Consider the following 8323-nt stretch of genomic DNA (forward strand, 5'->3'; position numbering starts at 1 on the left):
TTTGTTATCTCTTTTCCTCAGACTTCACAAAATGGTTAAGTTTCATGCTCAGCTTCATTCCTGCCAGTGTGGTAGAGGAGAGACACAACTAAACATTTCCAGTGGGGGGAAACTGGGAGCATCACTTCAACCACTCAATTAGACATTGGAAACCCAGACTGGGAAGCACCGCATGGTCCCCAGCAGAGCTGCCCTTGAGTGATGGTGGTGAGCATCATGGCCATGGATTGAGGCCTTGGCCTAAGGTAGATATGACCCATTAGTAATAGGAGACTTTTCCCTTCTGTCTGTGCTTCTCTCATGGGACAACCATTTTTTTTCTGTCCTGCAAAGGTTAGAAGAAAACCAAGTACGAGTAATACAGACAATTAGCATTGGGGTCTGGAGTTTACAAAAGACTAAACATAATAATGAAATGTGCTTCTCATGAAACTGTGTGTGCACATGGACTTTCCTGATCTTCAATACATTTTCATGTCCTTACTAGCTTGGGCTTCTTCTCAGAAAAACAAGTGTATTTTGTCCTTTGCACATGTGGTCTGAGGATATTTTCACCTTATGCACTTTCCTGTTTAAGGACTGTTGTGTTATCTCTTCTAATCCACTAGTCACAGTCATAGATAACTCTTGACATTTTAATTTCTTATTTAAACTTAAAACACATGGGATGCAAGTCAGTGTAAGATGCTTTTTAATTTTTCTTAGACACAAGATTGTAGCTGTGTTGGCACTGTTGGGGTTGGCAGGTTTTGGCAAGGCTTGAATGAGTTTTCTCCTCAACACTGATTTCAGACAGAAATAAAACCTTTTTTTTTTGTCTGAATGGGACCTCCTGTACACTCTGCTTGCAACCTGCAGCAAGTCACCTACTTTTTTGAACATCCCTTCTCTACAGGGGCAGTTAGATGCCTGTCACTTTCCTCTTCTCTTTTTCATTCCTTTGATTTGTGAGCTCTTTGGACACAAATTCTCTTTTACTATGAATGGTAAATTACACCATAATATCGTGACTGTTTTGGGTTTACACTGTCTGAACACTATTTGCAAATAAATAATATTTATAATGCTTTTTAATTTAATCTTCCTCTGTGGTAATCCCTTACCTTCTCCTAGACATCAGGACATCTTTAGTTAGTTTTCACTGATGCTTTATCAGATTTTTAAAAAGTCACGTAGTGAATCTGCTTTATACCAGGGAATTCAGGAGCTCTGTGCTGCTGGAACCCATGAGTCCCTGTTTCTTCACCCTAGAAAATAATACCAACAAAGAAAACTATGAGGGCAATAATATAATTTTTAAACCACTTGCCCAGCTTGTGAACCAGCACAGGTTAGGTGTTGACTGCATCTCCCTCTGCTTCCCAGGGTCTGCAGAGTCCATTGAGAAGCAATCATGAGCTTCATGCATCATTCCTATGGATTTGGGAGTACATGGAACACCGACAGAATTTCATAAAATTGAGGCTGGGAACTGTATTTGGCAGTGAAACTTGTTGAATGCTTCCTCCTAGTGGTTTTAGATCAAAATGACATAATTCAAAGTGCAAAAAAAGTTGGGACCTTTATCACAACTAAATAACCATTTTAAAAAAAAGATTATTGGCAGCAAGCACAGAGCCTATGGGGAGTGAGATAAAGGGGTCTGCTAAAAGACAGCTATGATTTAAAGGTCTAAAAATTAAATAAGAGAGAGGATCCGTTGTAAAAGATTTAGACCATGAGATTAAAACTGAAAGAGTACTTAACTCATTGACTATATAAGAAAAAAAACAAATCAGGAAGATGTATGATAGGCTTAAAAAGGGGCAGGGATGAGGTTCTGGACAGTTTTAGGGTTGAAAATAATAAAATTTATATATATGGTAAAGATAGGCAAATAGTCTCCTTCATTTTCAGTGGCAACAATATTCAATATGGGTTTACACTTTCCTTGGCTAACAAGGAGTATTTTAATGGAAATATCAGTACAGCCACACAGAGGGAAATTAAAGCAATGGATTCAGGGGCCTACAATAATACTGGGGTTGTGATTTTTACATGGGTGTTTAGTGAGAGGAAAAGGAAAAATGGTTTAAAACTGGAAGAGCAGAGATTTAGGTTAGACATTAGGAAAGAATTTGTTAATTTGAGGGTGATGAGACACTGGAACAGGTTGCTCAAGGTGCTGGAAATGTTCAAGACTAGGTTGGATGGGGCCTTGAGCAACCTGGTCTAGTGAATGGTGTCCCTGTCCATGCAGGGGGGCTGGAACTGAATGATCTTTAAGGTCTGTTCTATGATAATAACCCCACTTCAAAAAACATTGTTGAGAACTGGCACATGAAACCTCAGATATGTCAGAAAGAATTTTGTGAGAATCTGTCAGACCAGGAAAAGTAGTTGGAGGGAAAAAAAAATCACACAAAACCCAACTCAAATGTAATAATTGTATTTCAAAATGAAGTAACAAGCAATTCAATAAATCAGAGACTTACTCATCTGAGCTGAGCAGGTTGCAGGGCTGTGGAACACATTCTGAAGGGGAAATAATGAAAGAATTGAAGGAAAGTGGAACATAAAATAGGTTTGAAATCTATTTACTAAGAAAGAAGAATATGACAGCTCTTATCTGATGGTATTCTGAGAGAGCTCTGTCAGATGAGTACCTGTGGTTGGATTGGAGACAACAAAGAGCTGTGGTATTTGCAGAGGCGAAAGTGGTTCTGTTCATGCTGGGAGAGACCTTCTGGTGAGAGAGCTCCAGCACCAATCAGTTGGATTTGGCAATATTTTTATCCTTAATATGTGCACAAAAATGGCATCACCTTGAATAATTCAGTGAGTTAAAGTCAGGAGGAGTCAGAAGCATGTGGGGCGAGCAGGAAATCCTTCTGAGTGACCACAGGCACTGGAGTAAGAACAAGATGCAACCAGGCAGAGCTTTTAGTCCTCTGCTGGGGCCAAATGGGGACATTTGCTACCAGGTGATGGAATCAGCAGAACACTGCAATGCTATAACAATGTCATGTTGCCCCAGGAGGAACTGGAAACACAGAATTAACACTGCCATATACCTTGCAGGTGAATGTTGGACTGTATTTGTCTGAAATCAGTTGTCCAGCCAGGGCTACAGCCCCTGATCTAAAGACATTACAGGGAATGTTTCCCCTTGGTAACTTGTTTCACAGTTAATTAGCCTTACACTTAAAATCACAAGCCTGCCTTTTAATTTAAATGGGCTTGACTTCAGGTCCAAAATACTGGTTCTTGATATACCTTTAATGCTACATTAAAAACTTCCTTAGTACCTGTTACTTTCATTCAGTGAAGGCATTCATTCACTATCACCTCTCTATTTATCATTTTAATGTTGAGTGGAATGACCTCTTAAGATGTCTCCCAGAGGCACTTTTCTCATCAACCAAATAATCTTTTGGCTCTTTTCAGTCTTTTCCTATATCTGACCAACCAATGCCAGAGCTGCTGCCTACCTTGATCATTATATCCATAAAAGTACCCAACCAATGTTCCCTCTCCTGGGCAGCTGGCAGTGCAGGAAGAAACTTTATTGGATGTGGCAGGAAAAGGGTTAACCCATTCAGCCAACAGGAGCCAGCTGCAAGGTATAAAAGATTAGGGAGAGAAAATAAGGGAGGAATTGATTGCTTGGGATAGAGGTGGGGTCCTGGAAGTAGTGTCTCAGCTCTGTAAAGGTAAGGGGTGGAAGAACTGCTGCTGTTTTGGGACAAGTGGAATAAGAGGTTTGAGCTGGAGGAAGATTTGGATGAGTTTGGGTAAGGTGTGAGTTTCTCTGGGTTAGGGGATCTCAAGGAGGTGACCCATGAGATGTTTTGATGTTTTATTCTGCTGTCAGACTCCCTGGTGAGAGGAAGGGACCCTGGGCCATGAGAAGGGCCAGGCAGAGCCAGCCTGGAAAACAGGATTCAGGCAGCATAGTCAGGAAAAGCAGCTGGGCTTGGCTTACTGCTCTTGGTCAGCTTTAGCCTGTTTTAATTTAAACTAAAGGGAGGAATACAAATTATGTGTGTTTCCACATATATATAAAGTGAAACTCAACCAGGGCCAGGATAAGATTAGTAACATAAAAATGTTTGGTGTGATTTTTATTTTGTCCCTTTAAATCAACCCTGAATTTTCAAAGGAAACCTCTTTCCTGGCATCAGGTGAATTCGTTTAGTTAAATTTTAGATCATCCTGTTTGGTCATCTTCAAATACATTCTCACACAATTTCTCCCCCTACCTTTCAGAAATTGGGGAAGATCTCAAGTGGATCCAAACCCTTGTTCTGGTTTGGCACTTAGTGACATGAACTGCTGCTGGTTTAAGGAGTCCCTGGGGTAGTGAGGTCCAGATTTCATCTCTCGGTAATGTGTGTGATGTAGTTCTTACCTGGGCTCATATTCTTGGCAGGTCTTCTACCTCAATAAGGTTCAAGGAATAAAATCAGAGACTCATTAAGGCTGGAAAAGACCATTTAAGATCATCAAGTCCAACCATCAACCAAACACTACCATACTCACTAAAGCATGTTCTGAAGTTCCACATCTACATATCTGTAGATGGTGACTCCACCACTTCCCTCAGAGGCCTGTTCCAAATCTTGACAATTCTTTGAGTAACATTTTTTTTGCAAATATCCAATCTAAACTTTCCCTAGTGCAAGTCGAGCCCATTTTCCACTCTGTTGCCCTTTGGACAACTTCAGCAATTCAATGTCTTTCTTGTAGTTAGGGTCCCAAAATAGAACACGGGATTCAAGGTGAATATTTTAAAGTTTCTCCTCCCTGTGTGACTTCAGATTTATTCTGAAATGAATAATTGGCTCACTCCAGAGGTAAAGATGTCCACACAGGCAAAACCAAGTCTCATGCAAAAGCCCTGTGCAAGACTGAAACTGTCAAGATGACTGAAACTACAGCAGGCCACAGAAAGAGCTATTTGAGCCCTGTTGCAAAATGCAGCTCCATGCATGGCTGGTACCACTGGTGGTGAGGTGGTGAGGATGTTTCTCTTTGCTTCACGCTGCACCTCCCATCACTTTTGACCATACAGTGTCAGACTTCTGGGTTTCTACACAGGCAAATCTTCTGTAAGTGAGTTTTTCAGATTCTCTAGGCAGGGAACAGGACACCTGATGGAAACCTAAAATGTATGGTGCTCCACAGATGCTGGTGGGCTGGGTGAGATAGAGCAAATACCCTTTCCTTGCTGTTCAGGATATCTGTGCTATATTTCTCAGAAGTCCTGCTGGGGTATGAGTGGAGCCCAGACACTTGTAGCATGGGGAAATGGAGAGTTCCATTTGTTTGGGGTTTGTTTTTTTTTTTTTTTTTGGAAGTAAATGATGCTCTTATTCAGGCTGGGTTTCATTGCTTCACTTGCTTGTGTGTGAGGTACTAAACTTGGGATGGGAATTAAGACTGTGGAGTGGGTAGGATGTTCCTGGGGAGGGGCTGGCATGATGAAGTTACTTGTGTCAGTGTGTTGTACAAAAATACCAAAATGGTGACCTGGTGACCCCTCCTTGCAAGAAAAATGGAGCAAACTGGCACTCAGATGAGACGTGGGTACTTACCTTATATGTATGTTTAAGCTTCACCTTGTCCTTTGCTTCAAGCCACCTGTTTAAATCAGCTTTTGTGTGGCTTTTTTTTTCCCCCTTCTATTTTGATGCAAACATGAATACAGAAAAAAAAAAACAACCCAAGAAGTGAAAATCCATTAGAAAAAAGCAAATATGAAAGGACTCAGGTGGTGGGGAGTGCTTCTGAGCATCCATCCTTTCTGTCAGATGCCCACAAAGAGAGGCCACTCTTGAACCCATACAAGTCTTCTGGAGATCAAAGGCAATTGTTAGGATTTTGTGTTATTTTTTGTGGGTGGTTGTGTTTATTTTGAGGATAGCAATTCCCTTCAAAATACCTGGCAGAAGCCCCAGTCGTGTCCCATTTAAATTCACCCCCAAACCAATGCTTGAAAATGGATGAAAGTATAAATTTAAAAAAACAAAAAAAACCAAAGCAAAACAAAAAACCAACACGAAACCAACCCTCTTTGATGGAGCACTTAAGTTCTGTGGAGACAAAAAAATTGAGCTTTGCTTGATGCTGAGACAAGCATGCAATATCTAGCAAGGGGCTGACCCTGCAGTCAGAAAGGGAGAGTTTGGAAAGCAAAATGCAGTTGCTTGGTGTGGTGTGCAGGTTGACGTGCTTTAATGCTGGATTTTCAGCCAAGGGCAGGATGGTTCTTAGAGGATCCATTTGTCAGAGGTAGGATATTGCATTAAGGAGGAACTATGAAAAGCTGAGAGCTGTGAGCAATTACAGCTTTGCTTAAAATCATCTCCAAAGAGGCAAACCAGAAGGATTCAAAATATTCCTTGATTTTTAATTTATTTTTTTTTTTAATTTTTAACAGGGAAAATTTTCAAATGCTTGGAGGGGACAAAGACTTTATTGTAGTTTATCCCAGCAGGTAACTGGACCTGTTGCAGTAGCAGCCAGATCCTGGTTGAATGCTGTCCTCCTGCCCTTTCTCCTTGCTGTGAGTGGGATGCTGGTTTATTGCATTAGGGTTACAGGTGATTTATTCTGGAGGGGTCTAATGTAGAGGCTTTAACTCTGTCTCACATCTGGTTTGGCCTAGGAATGGTTTGCTAGGGAAAGAAAGATTAGGGGGAAATCTGTGGTGGGACCTGATGGAAGTTTCAAGTTGGAAGTGTAAGCAGGGGAGGGGTGAGATGCTTGTAGACTGTGCTTGCAAATAAACAGGCAAAGGAAAGGAGGAGAAAGCCCAGAGAGATGTGTGAGGGCTAGAGCTTGGATGTTCACTCAAGGAAAAGGCAGCTGGTGGGTATATCTGGTAGTTATTTCTGGTTGTGCAGTGTTTTCTCAAAGGTGCAGAGTGGAAATTTTCAGATGAAAGTGTGTCCTGGCCTTTGGTCTTGTTGGTACCTTTTGTATTCCTCAAGCAGGGCATGGGCCAGCCCAAGAGAACCACCAGTTCGTGAGAGCCTGTTTGTCACTGAATTCTTTTTGACTTCTAGCCTTCCACTCAGGCTTTTCCTGATTATCTATCCTCCTTGTACCTTCATCCCACTAGGAAGGTAATACCTGCACTCATGTGAGCAATCCCTGAAGGCAACAGGGCTTGGGCAAGTAGCCCATGTACATGCAGTATCAGAATAAGAATTTTAGATTGAAACAGTTTGAAGGCAAGCCCCGTGTCCACCTGGAGCTCCTTCAAATTCTCACCTTAAGGATGCTTAAAAAATACTAATGACAGCTTCTGAATGGAGTCCTACCTTCTTGTCAGAGGGAAAGATTCCATTGTCACATCTCTGCTATAGCAGTGGGGTTGAATTGGAGATGGATGGAGAGGAGGTATGCTAGGAAAAAGGGAGCAGGAAGAAGTCATAGAATCATAGAATTGGCTGGGTTGGAAGGGACCTCAGAGATCATCAAGTCCAACCCTTTTACCACCGTTGCGGTTGCTAGACTATGGCACTGAGTGCCACATCCAGTCTCTTTTTAAATAGCTCCAGGGACGGAGAATCCACTACTTCCCTGGGCAGCCCATTCCAATGCCGGATCATTCTCTCCGTAAAGAAATTCTTTCTAATATCTAACCTAAATTTCCCCTGGCACAACTTAAGACCCTGCCCTCTTGTCTTGTTGAAAGTCGTCTGGCAAAAGAGACCAACGTCCACCCGGTTACAACCTCCTTTCAGGGAGTTGTAGACAGCGATGAGGTCTCCCCTGAGCCTCCTCTTCTCCAGGCTGAACAGCCCCAGCTCTCTCAGCCTCTCCTCATAGGGTCTGTGCTCGAGCCCTTCACCAGCCTGGTTGCCCTCCTTTGGACCCGCTCCAGGACCTCAATCTCCTTCCTGAACTGGGGGGCCCAGAACTGGACACAGTACTTGAGGTGTGGCCTCACCAGTGCTGAGTACAGGGGCAAGTCATCTGGTGGACTGGAGACTTTTGCAAGCAAATTAACATGGGAAGTCAAAACTCTGCAGCCTTTTGGTTTGGGTGAGGATGAGGATGAAAACATAAGTGAGGAACACCAGAGAAAGGGCACTGAAGGATACAGATGATATAGAAACCTCACAGGAAACCCTACAAGAAAAGAAGGATGGGTCAGTTTAATTTCCCTCAGATTTGTGAAATTTTTATCACAAATTCTGAGTTGCTTAACCACGTGTAACAACAATTTGCCAAAGATCTGGCTTATGTGAGCATCAATAGGCCCAAGCAGCCCTAAGGAAGTCCACAGGGTTATTTCCATGCTGGAAAACATCATGGTCTTTGTTGCTTAGCT

Source organism: Calypte anna, chromosome 2, assembly GCF_003957555.1.
Source record: "Calypte anna isolate BGI_N300 chromosome 2, bCalAnn1_v1.p, whole genome shotgun sequence".
NCBI lineage: Eukaryota > Metazoa > Chordata > Aves > Apodiformes > Trochilidae > Calypte > Calypte anna.